The sequence below is a fragment of the Danio rerio genome, chromosome 11, assembly GCF_052040795.2.
Source record: "Danio rerio strain M-AB ecotype USA chromosome 11, GRCz13ab, whole genome shotgun sequence".
In the NCBI taxonomy this organism is placed as follows: domain Eukaryota; kingdom Metazoa; phylum Chordata; class Actinopteri; order Cypriniformes; family Danionidae; genus Danio; species Danio rerio.
In genome coordinates, this window is record NC_141031.1 from 19063528 (window position 1) to 19079171 (window position 15644).

The window sequence follows — 15644 nt, forward strand, 5'->3', positions numbered from 1 at the left end:
TAATGCATAGCCGGGAAAAGCAGGTGTTAGAATATGACACTGCATGCAAATCGAGTGAGTACGAACCACGTGATTAATAGTAAAATATGCCTGATCCATTAACAGCTGGACGATTCATCTATGGCAAGCTGTATTTGCATTTAATCTATAAAACACACTATTTTCATGCTAATATATATATATATATATATATATATATATATATATATATATATATATATATATATATATATATATATATATATATATATAAGATACTGGTTTTGTCATTAAGTACAGTGCTTATTCGGTATCAGAAATTCAAAAATGAACTTTTAAAATGTTTATAGTAAAAAAAAGAACATGAACTTTACTTAAAATAGTATTGATTAATGGCATAAAAGAAAAACATAATAGATAGTTTTGACCCTTACATAGTCTATTATTTTTGGCTATTGCTGTAAATATACCAGTGCGATTTACATCTAGATTTGGTTCAGGTTTATATGACAGCTAAGTTTTTAAATAGATGAGTACTACAAAATCTATTTAACAGTAGCATCTAAGTAATATGTAGCCTGCAAGTATCCAATAATAGGCATCATTGTCAAAAATGATGAATTTTGAAATAAATAGGTTAGCTTAATTAAATAGGCCTAAATCTAATCTACTAGAATATTTTAAAATATCATTAATAAATATATAATAAGCACCATTATCTAAATAAAATACAGGTAATGATGATGTACACAATACTTTTACTATTAACATTTAAAAAAGTTAGTGACCTATGGTTGATACATTAAATGTTCAAACGGCTTGCCATATTAATTGCATAAACCACGTTGATGTGTATCTCGAGTTAACAGAATGAGACGTTCGCATGATGTTTATTCCAGACCTTTATACACTCTAGCCTCAGACCTATGTTTCAGAGACAGGTGATTGTCCAAAAGTATTCAAGAATACACATAAAAAATTCACCTATACTCAGGTCCGATACTCTTTCCTTATCCGAGAGATGGCACTGTTGCACTTCCGCTCAGAGAAACTCATATTTGAATTCTCTGCTCGTGCACATAGTCACTTTGCGAATATGAACATAGGTGTGTATTGGTTTAACACCTTCACTTTTTTTGAAGGTGTTACACTTAAATGAAGGCACCACGCTGTGACTTTGTTCCTGTGAGGATGTGTTAGGTTTTTCTGTAGCTGATTACCTGGAAAGTTCATAACAGGTAAGCAATTCAACTGTTGTGTACAGGACTAAATTGGTTCACTTACAGTGTGCCATGAAGAAACTTTTTACATTAAACCAAACTTACAAGTTATATATATATATATAATCTGACATTAATTGTGGACAATTTTATTCTGCCTGTAATCTCTAAAGAAGTTAGTCTTGTATCAAAAACAAGGTAGGCTACAAAAGTGATAGGCTAAGACATAATAAACACAACTCTCTTTATTTTATAGTTTCAGACAACAAAATAATAATATGTCAGATACTTTTTCACTGTCATTCAGGATAACAAACATTATTATCATTCATTCATTCATTCATTTTCCTTCGGCTTAGTCTCTATGATCCACCGTTTGCCAGTATTGGGAAACATCCAAGCTTACTTATTTACTCCCAGGAAAATTTATATCGCAGTTGATATTTAGCCCCACTATGTTGGTGTTCCATTCATTCATTCATTCATTTTCTTTTTGGCCTAGTCCCTTTATTAATCAGGGGTCGCCACAGTGGAATGAACTGCTAACTTACCCAGCACATGTTTTACGCAGTGAATGCCCTTCCAGCCACAACCTAGTATTGGGAAAGATCCACACTTACTTATACTCCTAGGACCATTTATATCGCAGTTGATATTTAGCCAGACCATGCTGGTGTTACATTCATTCATTTATTTTCTTTTTTGGCTTAGTCCTTTTAATAATCAGGGGTTGCTACAGCGGAATGAACCGCCAACTTATATAGCATATGTTTTATGCAGCGGATGCCCTTCCAGCTGCAACCCAGTATTGGTAAACATCCTTACTTACTTACTCCCAGGGCCGTTTATATGGCAGCAGATATTTAGCCGCACAATGTTGGTGTTTCGTAACATCTAATTTTAACCACTGAGCCATCGTGCCAACCTCTTAATTATCATATTTTGAATTATTAATAAGGCATTGCTGGCAAATAGCTAAAATCTAGCATATTCTAGCAGATTCTATTTTGGGCCTCCACTTATCTTTTATTTAATATTTCGAAAACTGATACTTTTTCTAAATCTGTGAACATATTTGGCCTTGTTACATTGTATTTTAGTGTTGTTTGCAAGATATTCATTATTTTTTCCTCAGAAACCTTTTGTGATTTGCCATTTTAATTAGGTTGGATAACTGTACACTGTAAAGCCCAACATCCAACTTTATCAAATGAAATGAGTGTAGTTTGCTCAAAATTTACTGAAAGTTAATTCTACTCATTTGAAAAGAGTTTTGAACTCAGTGTTGAAGATAATAGGTTAATTAAATACCTCGCTATTTCAACTTAAATGGAGCAAGTTCACAGTACTTTAGTATTTTTTTAACTTAAATGGTTTGTTGCTATCGGTTTCCTCAAACGGTTTGAGTTCTCTTTATTTATTGGGTTTTACTGTGCTCAAATTGCTTTGTTTACTCAAATAGATTAAGTTTACAGTATCATTAGGATTAGTTTTTGAACTTTATGGGTTTTACAGTGAAAATATTCTGAATAAAATTTTATATTAATTCAATTTTAAATATTATATTTCTTAAAAACCTTTTGTTAATCTCACACACCCTTGGAAGTTTGCTGAGACCCCCCTACAACTGGCCACGGGCCCCTGATTGAGAACCACTGATCTAAGGAAACTGATTTATATGCAACGCAGGTTTTCTAATATGAGAATATGATGTCTGAAAGACCATCAGTGTTAGAGAAACACAAAACTCATCTCCGTAACAGATTGCCTTGTCGTAACATGTCCAAAGTGAGTCAATGGGAGATAGATAGATTCATTCCAATGGGCAATTTATTCTCTTCCGGCTGCATATTAAAGTCAAGCTTCAATGTCCATTGTTGGGCATAAGGGATTAAGACTTTCACCGCAGCTCTAATAGAGAGAGAGTGAAATAGAGAGAGAGAGAGAGTGAGATTAGGAAAAGTTATTCAAGATTTATCCACAGATATTTTTTTTTTTTGAAGGACCATCAAAAACCCTGCCGAAGTCCCTCGGTGCAGTTTAGTTCAGACGTATTTATTTCGATCTTTGTATTACTGCCATTAAATTTGCAATGTTTGCACGCTCATTCTCTCCCCAGGTCAGAGCCTTTGCCACACAAAGACCCGTCATTAGTATTCCTTATACGACTTTGCGCCAGACAGCCAGCGCTGCTTATAAAAAGCTCCTCTTCTATCACAGAGAGACACCCCCCGTACACATGGTGATGGGCTTATTTAAGCATGAGATATAGGTGTATAAATGGAAAGAGAAAGCTGAAAACCTTTATCCAACAACACAAAACCTATCCTGACTAAATCTGTTCCATTTTTTTGTTTAGGTTGGATTCAAATGGAATATGTAAAGGGAGTCCAAACAACTTCTTTTTCAGAAAAGATGGATTTTCATGCACGCACACACACATGTATTTGTGCACACGCCTGCTCATAAATACAGAACAGGGGCCCCTGCTAACAGTTGTCATGTTGTCGGATGAAATGACCTTTGCTTAAATGACTGCATGTCTTTTCACGCCACATTGAGTTGCTTTGCATTAACAGACGGGCCTCTGCTGGACACTGTCATGTGTGTGTAACAGTGAAGAGGATACATAAGGGTCAGGGTGGCTAGACCACCTATTCAGATGGGCAACACTTTAGAATATGGGCCAGTTTCACTGTGTTGAGTAAGTTACTTTAAATAATTTGTTACTAATTATCGGGTAAAAGAAACAAATTACAATTATTCAAATTACTGTAAATGAGTAGATGTTCTCAGGAATTATAATTTACTAAGTGGTCTTAAAAATGTGTACTTTTACTTTCCCTATTGAGTAGATTTGTAATGTGGTATCGGTACTTTTACTCCACTGCTTTCCTTCAACCTTCACTCACTACTTTATAATTTCCTGTCTATGGAGATTAGAAAAATCAATCCTGTGATACCTGTACAATCAAATCACACATAGAAAGTAAATCAAAAAATACTGAACCACCTTAAGACATGTAGCAAACTGTTTGGAAGCATTATAAGTGTACAAGACAAGCAATGATTGTGTAGACTGCATGTGACCAATAAGATTACTGTTTACTATATGATGACTGAAATGGGCTTAAACAATAACTAAATGCACTACAGAATGTTACGTTTTCACACACACGCACAAATTACATGTAAATGCATTAACCTTCCCAGATACTCACTAGTTTTTACTCATACTTTGAGTAATATTTACAACAGATACTTTTACTCTACTTGTGCTACATTTTTGGGTGAGTAATAGTACTTTTACTTACGTATGATTTTTCAGTACTCTTTCCACCACTGCTAATTATATCAATGAAATTGTATAACTATACCTAAAAAATAATTTAATTACTCAAATATATAATTACTTCACATAATAAAAATACCTATTCATTTCAACATAAAATAAATTAAACTGTTTTATTTCATAACATTTGAGTAAAACGTGTCATTTAGCTTTAACATTCTGTTAATTAAATCAAAACAAATATTACTCTGTAAAAAAGAAACATTAAAAAATATATATAAAAATAGGAAACTTTTAAAGCTAAGAAACGTATTTTATTCATATTTTGTGGCGTGTTCAATGTAAACAACTGACAATCTTTAAACGCTTTGGTGCATCCGTTTGAGATTGGTGTCATTTAAAAGAAGATTGTAGCTCCAAAAACAGTTTTAAAAAGGTTCAAAAAGTTCTATATAACAAATGTGATGTGCCTTAAGTTTATGAAAACAATAAAACAGAAAATGTAGTTTAATATATCACATAAAATATTGAGTGTAATGTTTTTTTAATAAAAAATGTTTTTTAATAGAAAATATTTTTAATAGGAAACAATAAATTGTCTTGCTAATAATAAAAATAAATAATGCAAATAGATAAATAAATAAACATGCTGTGCTACGTAGAATAAAATGTACTGAGGAAATATACTATTTAATGTAAACTGAATTTAAATGAATTGTGTGAAATCTGACTTGATAAGCATGTTACAATCATAGACTGTAAAAGATATGGACGTATATGCGTTGTCATCCATAGGTTTCTGAAGATCGCAAAAGAAGTTACAAGTAGGTTTGGCCAACCGTCAGCATTTTGTTCCCACGTCATCGCACTGACCGTGGGATACCAAACAAGGGCAAAGAGGCGAAGAGTGAGCGGAGCTACGAACCCTGCTAGCATTTTGCTCAGACAGGCTTTTCTTTGGAAGAAAAGCTTAATATTTCATTACCTGTGACTCGTTTGTGTTCTGACCACATGTGCTTGGCTGTACACTATATCAATAAAGTGTTTAGTCTTTTAAAAACACTGTTGTTAATATAAAGTAAACGGATGAGTTATAAAAGTATTCACCCCCCTCACAGTTGTCATGAAGAGTAATATTAGCTATATAAACCAAAATCATTCTTTGTACCAGGCTGTAAACACCTTTTTTTTTCTGCTGTAAAGTTGGCCATTTCATCAGTAAACTCAATAGAAATTTGCTTTATTATGTAGCCAAAACTAGCGGAATTTTCATGAATTGCAGTTTCAGTTACTTCCGTATTTGCTTCACGAGAGAGAGTGGGAGGTTGCCACCTGGTTACAACTAACCCTCTGTCTATTACAACTATTGGGGGTAAATAGTAACATTTTTACTACTAGCACTTTTGGCAATACTGCACAGACACCATAGTTCCGGCGATCATACTTTCAGAGCTCATTTGAAGGACAGGCTTGTGTTTGGTAGTTTAAAAAAAATGGTTTTGTCTAACCTCATTACATTGTTCATTATTTTTGCCAAAACCAAAAAGTGTTAATTTGTGCCCCGCTCTCCCCTAGTCTTTGTTTTAACTGCAGGTAGCACCTCTGCGTTAAGATGCTAGCGACAACATTTTTCTCCTATAGTTCAGTAATTTGATTTGTCTCTGGGACTAAAGCAACTGCAAATACAAAAGTTTGGAAATAAAACTAAACCTTCAACTATTAAACTGATCCTCTTAATGTTCCAAATACAAGCACAGTCTTTTAGAGCTCATTTCTGTTTTTTTGATGCCAGAATTGACAAGTATTATTAGATGGATGTGTAAATGGTGCTTTTGCTAAAAAATGATGGAATGCTCTTGCCTATACGTGAACAGCTCATCTATGAATACACAGGTAAACAAATCTGTCAGACAATGACAGATGGGTAGAGCTGTTACCTCACAGCAAGAAGGTTGCTGGTTCGAGCCTCTGCTAGGTCAGTTGGCATTTCTGTATGAAGTTTGCATGTTCTCCTGGTCTGGGTTTTCTCTGGTTGCTCCGGTTTCCCCCACAAGTCCAAAGACATGTGGTGTAGGTGAATTGTGTGAGTGAGTGTGTATGAATGTTTTCCAGTGATGGGTTGCAGCTGGAAGGGTGCTCTTTCACTTGATCACGACACGAGAGTCCATCCAATTCTGTGTATCTTCATTTACATGGATTTATATTAGATATCCAAACGTGTCAATAATCACAATCCACTTCTATACAACTTGTTTGTTCCAGATTGATGAGTTCTTATGCCAATTTGACACTTATTAAAAGTGTGTGCTCTCCAACACCTGGCCATCACACTAACTCACATGTGTCAAAAAACATGCATACTAAAACAGCCTACTATGCGCAGTAGGAAAAATTTACTAAAAGTATATGACATACAAATCAACAATTAACACATTATATAAAGCCAAAAATGATGATAATTACCTTGAACAATAAACTATGAAATATGGATATTACACTAACTGTAAAACTCTCATGATTGTCATCCCTACCCACCATTTTGTTTGAGATGCAGTTTTAATTGGCTGAGTTTTTAAATCAAGTTAGGATACATGTGTTGTGGTAAAAACGGTCAGACATTTGTTTTTTAAATCACACAGGCCCACATGCCATGCTATGATTATTGCTATCAAAAGACATCATGATGATGTTAAGTCAGTTCTGCTCAGTTTGCATTAACTCTCAGCTCACTGTTGTCCAATCAGCTCAATTCCGTGCAGTAAAAAAACTCTTTAATTGATTCAGCTGAAGTAAACTCAATTCTGCTGATGCAAAATGCTCAGTAACAGTGGGAACCGTTCTGTTTCATTGCCTTAAATATTCAATAACATGACACGTCTGTACAGCATAATCTGTAGATATTACTATGTTAATCAGGACATCCACATTGCTATAAAATTACTGTGTACAAGCACCATTTAGTCCCATTTACATTTGCATTGCATTTATATTCATAGAAGGCACTTTCTTATAAAAGCTTCTTAACATAGAGGATCTTATCCTTATAGACATCCAACATATGACGTTTTTATGACATATGACATATTTACATGGTTTAGCTGTCGTTTTTTTTTCTTTTTTGTAATGCATAAGTGATGCATAGTTCACCAAAGTGACACATAACTAGGCATTGGCCTGTATAAGATTCAGATAACCTTGGATAAAAATACCATGGTTTCATGGTATCACTGTATTGTGATTACGGCTCTAAAATAAGTTTTTTTTTTATGTCTGGGTAAAAAATAAAAACATTTTTCCCCTTTGAAAACAATTTACTTTATTTTTTGAAAGATTAAAAATATTTTGGAGCAGTAAGCATGTCAGGCTAAATAATAAAAAAAAAATAATCATTGACTTCTGCTGTCTTCATTAGTTTCATAAACACAAATTTCTTTACAATTTAAAACGGCATCTTTGGATATTTGTTTCTGCTGAAAATACTGTTGTCCTAAAAAAGTAAATAAAAAATCCTACACATACTTTAGAAACAGTATTACAGAAAATCTTGGAGGTTTTAAAACCTTGACTTTTCCGAACCGTGGTATACCTTGAAAACTGTTATCGTCCCATGCCTACATATAACTAAATACACAAAACTTGTTGTCAAGAAAATATACAAAAGTTGTCAAGAAAATTTACTAAGTTTATTCATTCATCCATTCATTCATTTTGCTTTGACTTAGTTTCTGTTTCAGAGGTCACCACAGTGGAATGATTGTCTTTGGACTTTGGGGGAAACCAGAACACTCTGACAAAACTAGAGGAACTAAAGTTTTATTCCTTTAATCATAAGGTATAGGGCTACTATATAAATAAAATGTTAAATAAAAAAACAGAATAGAAAAGTTAACAAAAGTGTTTCTTACAGCACGTCCCTTTATTGAAAATCTGACCTATGGCATGATGGCAACATAAGCTAATTACATTTGGATTTCACTGCAAAAATCAAAATTTCAAACATATCATGTATACATATATCTGTGTATATGTGTTCTTATAGTATAGAAAAATATAGTAGTCGAAAAAAAATGGCAATTTTTGCTACATTTTGCCATGCATGACAAATATTTTATATGTGGGAAATTCATATGAGCTAGTATGTCACATATGTCATTTACATATATTTCTATATGTCAGATTTCTATTTTGAGATCTGTTTCCATCAGTCTGATCTTGTGGATTTGGCCAAAGGTTCTCCCCTTTACATCACAATGGTTTTTCATTAGTCAAAAGCTTGGAAATAACCTTCTGTCAGTGTGAATCTAGACCTGACATTGGTCTGCTGTGATTGAGATATCTTACATGCATGTCAAATATGAAAACATTGTCTGTAAAAGCAGTACATAAAAACCATATATAGAATAAGGATGAAATCATAATGTAGTCCAGTTGGTCACCTTCTGTGCTGGTAACTGATGTTATATGATCTATCCTGAAACTTTTATCATCTAAATATGTTATATTGTCCAATGTTATTTACATATTTATGTTATGTATCATTCGATAGTTACTGTACATCATGTTAATTATAGTTTTTTTTTTACAATCGTTTTACCACATATTTGAGAGAGGTCTGGCTACAGACTCGGTGCAGATGCGATCTGAGCTGCATTCAATGCTTTTAAAATGTGCTTGTGACATCATAAGCTCCATTGAGTGCTGTGCCTGACATTGCATCTCTGAGTGATGCAATCTAAGCCTGCATCATAAAGGCTGCATCCAGATACTGTTGAGAAATTTCAGAACTCTAGTGTCAATTTTCAAAACTCAGGACACAAAATTGACAACAATTGCCAAAATTTTACGTTTTTGCAAAAAGTTTTTTTCAAATGCTTGGATATAATAAACACAAGTCAAAGATACTTTGTTCATTGAACTAAGATCACCTTTTTAATATAATACAATCAAACATCAAATTGATCCCATTTCAAAATGTTACTCAAACATTTCATTTGAACTAAATACATATTCATTTACTTAGCATGATGTTATTGTCAACTGATACAAGCGCTCAAAATGACAAATATCTGTTTTACTACTCTTAATGCGCAGAAACTAATGTACAATATTAGATGATGAAAGTTTGAGGATAGATCAAATAACATCAGTTACCACAGAAGATGACCCTTATTCCATTTATGGTTTATTTGTTCTGTGTACCACTTTTACAGACAATGTTTTCATATTTGACATTACTGTACTGTATGTAAGAAAGCCCAATCACAGCAGACCAATATCAGGCCTGGATTCACATTGACAGAAGGTTCTTTCTAAGATTTTTGAGTAATGAAAACACCACTGTGATGTAGAGGACCAGACTGATGGTAACACAGATGCCAAAATAGAAATCTGATATATAGAAATATATGTAAATTACATGTGACATAATAGTTCATATAATTTTTACTTACATAAAATATGTCATACTGTCAAAATATTGCCATTTTCTTCAACTGCGTAATATAATTACAAATATGTACATATATGTTAAATAAATATGTTACATTTTATGTTCTATATTTTACCCCCTTTTTTCCCCTCAAAAAAATTACAGTAAACCTATATTATGATGGAATGATCAGTGTATCCACTGTCTGCACAGTGTGCATTTTGTGTGCTAGTGATCTAAAACAATGTTCCTGTAGTATTTGTATGATAAAAGGATTATGTGAGCCAATGATCCTGCAAATGCAAGACTTCTTTAAGGAAATGAACGCAACATGCAAAGTTTTGAACAGTAGAGAGTCTGCATTAAAAGTAGTAAGTGTTTAGAGTTTTGTATCTAGATTATTGAAAGTTGACATCAGGGTTCTGAAATTTGTGGCAAAACAATTGAAAAAAAAAACTAAATGAATATATTTCAAATGTAATTTTAGAGCTGCATTTTGAATTGTGATCAATTTGATGTTTAATTAAATTATATTGGAAAGGTGATTTTAGTTTAATGACCAAAGTATATTTGAGTTAAGAGTTTTACATAAATGTGCAATTTTGGCAATGGTTGTGAATTTTTTGTCTGGAGTTTTGAAAAGTGACACCATGGTTCTGAATTTTGTGGCGAAACAATCTAAAAAAAAACTGTAACAATGTAAGGGTACATGCAAGTTTAAAATTATAAATATTAATTCTTAAATATTAATTAATTATAGAAGATTTTATGAATGTATAAATAAATTATATATATATATATATATATATATATATATATATATATATATATATATATATATATATATATATATATATATATATAAATATATATATAAATGTTATATATATAAAGATGTAACAATGTAACAGTTTTTACAGACCAATTATAATGATCATTTTTAAAAACGGGACACTTTATTTTAAGGTTCAATTCTTGTTTTTAATAAACCATTACTTTACATCAATACATCAATGCCTCCAATTTGTTGCTTATTAAAAGTTATGTATTATGCAATGTAATAGTTAGGTTTAGATATCAGGTAGGATTAGAGATGTAGAACAAGATCGTGCAGAATTGAATTACTATAAAAACTTAATAATAGACAGGTAATAAGCCACTAGTTAATAGTGAGAAGTGGAACTAAAGTGTTACCTTTTGAAGAACTAAACAATTAACTATTAAACAGAATATTATTCATTCATTTATTTTCTTGTCGGTTTTTTTCCCTTTATTAATCCGGGGTCGCCACAGCGGAATGAACCGCCTACTTATCCAGCAAGTTTTTATGCACCGAATGCGCTTCCAGCTGCAACCCATCTCTGGGTGGGAAACATCCACACACACATTCACACACACACACACACACTCATAAACTACGGACAATTTTAGCCTATCCAATTCACCTGTACTGCATGTCTTTGGACTATGGGGGAAACCAGAGCACCCGGAGGAAACCCACGCGAACGCAGGGAGAACATACAAACTACACAGAAACGCCAACTGAGCTGAGGCTCGAACCAGCGACCTTCTTGCTGTGAGGCGACAGCACTACCTACTGCGCCACTGCTTCGCCCACTAAACAGAATATTAAAACTTTTAAATGATTATTTAAATGATTATTGAACTTAAAGCTTATGAAACAGAACATTTAACATGTATTTCAATAAAATAAAAACATCTTTAGATAGTGTAACAACAATAATTGTAACTAATCACTATCACAACAATATTTAATGAAATTATAGATATGCGTTACTAATTTGAGCCACATACCAAACTACTGCTAGAGAGCATTCACATTCATACAGTTTGATTTATGACTAGTTCTTACATTTGTGAAAACTTGCTCTGGCATTCCTTATACTCGCAGGAAGTAAGAGTTTAGCACCTTTCTTTATCTGTTGAACTTAAAAATAGTTGCCTATTATTGTACTTTACCTACTTATCTAAAACCAGTGACAAAAAGGACAGATTTTTAGTTTTTTGCACAATAGATGTTCTGAGTTATTGATGAAAAAAGCCTTGTGTTTTTCTCACGGCAGAGACACACACACTGTTGCAAGGGCAGTAAAGCCATGGTGCCCTTGTTAAAGGAATGGATGCCTGAGGCTGGTTCAGATGCATCTATATCCAGGGTGTGATCTTAAGCTGGAACATTCTCATCTGACCCAGGATCAGTCCAGCCCTCTGGAAACACAGCCAGGGAATCAATCACACAGTAATGCCGACCACCCTCTTCCCTCAGAGCTTTCGGAAAAAACATAGCCTCCTTTCTCCCCCTTCTCTGCTCTCCAGGTCAGAGTTTGTCTATGAATTTTTCTGTCTTTCTCTCCCAAGGGCAGCTGGACACTTCAAGCCGTGCTCTCCAAGACTGTGCTCTGACTATTTACCATCACAAGTTTTGGTCAAGATAATAAGGACACTTGTGTCATATTTATGAGGTTAACTGTGGTGCTTTCAAGAACTTCAGAGCAAACTTTTGGAGCTTAGGCTACGTCATCAACATGATACCAATATTGTTATTATTATTATTTTCTTTTGCAGATTCTAAAAGGTTCGCATGCATACATTTCAAAAAGAAATGTTTTTGTCCACATGCAAATGTATAAACTGCTTTGTAAACAAAGTAATTAGTTGAGTTTTTACTTTAAAAAAAATTAGTAAACTCGTTATTAAGTAAACATAGGTATAAAACTGGGTGACATGGTGGCGCAGTGGGTAGCGCTGTCACCTCACAGCAAGAAGGTCGCTAGTTCGAGCACCAGCTGGGTCAGTTGGCATTTCTGTGTGGAGTTTGCATGTTCTCTACTACTTCGCATGGGTTTCCTCCTGGTGCTCCGGTTTCCCCCCACAGTCCAAAGACATGTGGTATAGGTGAATTGGATAAGCTGAACTGGCCTTAGCGTATGTGTGTGAATGCAAGAGTTTATGGGTGTTTCCTGAAAGAGCATGCTGGATAAGTTGGCAGTTCATTCCGCTGTGACAACCACTGAATAATAAAGGGACTAAGCCGAAAAGAAAACGAATAAATGAATGAATGAGTGAATTATAAATCTTAAGTTAAGTCAATTGGATTTACTGACTTTTTAAAAAGTAAAAAGCAGAAGGTAAAAGTAAAAGGCTTTTAAGGCAACAGGTTTACTCCTTTGCTGCAGATGGGCTACAGCAGCTGAAGACCATACTAGGTGCTACTCCTGTCAGCTAAGAACAAGAAACTGGACATATAGATTATAGGGTGAGAATTTGGCATCAACAACATGAAAGCATGGATCCATCTTGCCTGGTATCAACGGTTCAGGCTGCTAGTGATGGAGTGGGGGATATTTTCCTGGCACACTTTGGGCTCATTAGTACCAATTAAGCCTCATGTCAACGCCACAGCCTACTTAAGGATTGTTGCTGACCCATCTTCTGATGGCTACTTCCAGCAGGATAAAGCGCCATATAGTGTAAATCATCTCAAACTGCTTTCTTGAACATGACAATGAGTTCTCTGTACTCAAATGGCCTCCACAGTCACCAGGTCTCAATCCAATAGACCAGGGGTTCCCAAACTTTTCAGGCCGCGACCCCCAAAATGACAATGCCAGTGACTCGCGACCCCCAATATCCTCTGAGGTGGTTATAAATACAGAAACCTTGCATGCAATGGCGCACACACACACCAATGGACCCAAGTCTATACTTCTTTTCATTTTTTTAATGTATGAGAGCTGTAAATGGGCCACAAAGTTTAACCGGGTGTTATGAAATCTGCTGCATCTGACGCTATTGCTGTGTCTTTAATACAATGTAATTACCGCAGGGGTTGCAATCCAATAGAAGTAATAACTATAAGCTACTATAGTAACTATATATGGTATAAACAACTATTTTTTCACTTCAGTAGGTTATGGATAAAATATGGTAATTCTTATGGCTTAATAAAAATAAATAGATTTTTGGAAACCACCAGGCGACCCCCCCCTTCATTGTCCCGCGACCCCTCGGGGGGTCCTGACCCCCACTTTGAGAACCATTGCAATAGACCACCTTTGGTATGTGGTGGAACGGGAAATTAGAATAATGGATGTGCAGCTGACTGCGTAATGCTATCATGTCAATATGGACTAAAATCTCGGAGGAATATTTCCAGTACCTTGCTGAATCTGGCATTTCTGAAAGTTAAAGTAGGTCCAACGCGGTACTAGTAAAGTGTACCTAATAAAGTGGCCGGTGCATGTAAATAAAAAAAGAAAAAGAATTATAAAAGAGAAAACCTACATTAAAACCATCCAGCCAATATTTTAATACATAGGCAGGCACATGAAAGCTTTGATTTCAATATTTTAGGTAAAGAGCATCCAACTTGATTTAATATGAATAGTATTTTGTAAAAATAAATAAAATAAATATGTTATAAAGCTGTATTATAAACGAGAAAACATTACAGACAATGCTTTTTAACATAAAGGGTAAATTACCTGAAAGAAAGCTAAATCCATACAACATGTGGACTATAGAAGGTATTTCTTTCTTTACAATCTGATGATGCAGGATTTGACTGACCCTATATTCAGTTGAATGCCAAGCCATCACTATACAGCTTCAAGATCATGTTGTAAAGTTACATTTTCTTCCTCCAATTCTGAACTGTAGGACTATGTTATTGCCTTTATGTGATACATTACATTGACATGATTGCTGAATATTCCCCTGCACATAAAACATGCAAAAGGGGGCTGTAGAAGTTTCTGCTGGGACCTCAGAATTCATGGCATGCAATTGGATTTGCTGAAGGATCTTTCCGTGTGGCTGCAGCGATATTGATGACAGCCAGAGCTTTCACACACGGCTGCTCAGCGCTCATGCTGAGGGACTTTCTTTAATCCGATTCAGCTATTAGAGCAGGAGACCCTCAGCCGGGGGTCTGTGGCCCTTTCCCTCGCTCTCTGTGCTCAACCGAACTGAGCTACATCAGGCTTACTGCTGCTGAGAGAGAGAGAGAGAGAGAGAGAGAGAGAGAGAGAGAGAGAGAGAGAGAGAGAGAGAGAGAGAGAGAGAGAGAGAGAGAGAGAGAATTAGAATGATGCTAAAAAAAGCTTAATTGCACAAAACTGGATCCATCAGCTTGACAGGTTGGATAAATGAGATGCCTTCTAGCAGGTTCCACTGTGGCTTATTTATTTGCAATAATAACCTGAAGGACAGATGCAGAGTGGTCACTAAAACTAACGAAGTGTTAACAAAGTGGAGGAGAAAAACGGTGAGGAACTCTTAGTGTTATAAATAAATAATGTGGCAGCAGATTTTCTCTCTCTCTCTCTCTCTCTCTCTATCCATGTGTGTGTTTGTGTGTGTGTTAAATGCAGACTATTATTATATATTTATTTATTTAAATTATTTAGCTTTATTATTAATAATTAACTATTGTCTATTTAGTTTTTTGTTTCCATTTCTTAAAACTGCACAAGTGAAGATGGATCATGGGATTACTTCCTTGTAATTGCTTCATGATTGCTGTAAGGAAAAATGATAAAAAGCATAAGCTCTAAATCACTGGTCCTCAACCCTGTTCCTGAAGATCCTTCCTGCATAGTTCAGCTCCAATCCTGATCAAACACACTTGAAATAATTAATTAGGACCTAAACAGCACTTGATAATTACAGGCAGGTGTGTTTGATATGGGTTGCAACTAAAATC

At 34.6% G+C, this 15644-nt stretch overlaps 1 long non-coding RNA gene across 2 annotated transcripts; it reads left to right on the forward strand.

Annotated features, from left to right (window-relative positions):
• Positions 1–1026: 1026 nt before the first annotated feature.
• Positions 1027–12587, forward strand: LOC141376697 (uncharacterized). Of its 2 annotated transcripts, XR_015502579.1 has the most exons (3): positions 1072–1217; positions 3559–3903; positions 5287–7856. It is a non-coding gene; the product is annotated as an uncharacterized LOC141376697 (long non-coding RNA). The 2 variants fall into 2 exon arrangements; XR_015502578.1 differs by lacking the exons at positions 3559–3903; positions 5287–7856 and adding an exon at positions 12004–12587 and having other exon boundaries at positions 1027–1217.
• The last annotated feature ends 3057 nt before the right edge of the window (positions 12588–15644 follow it).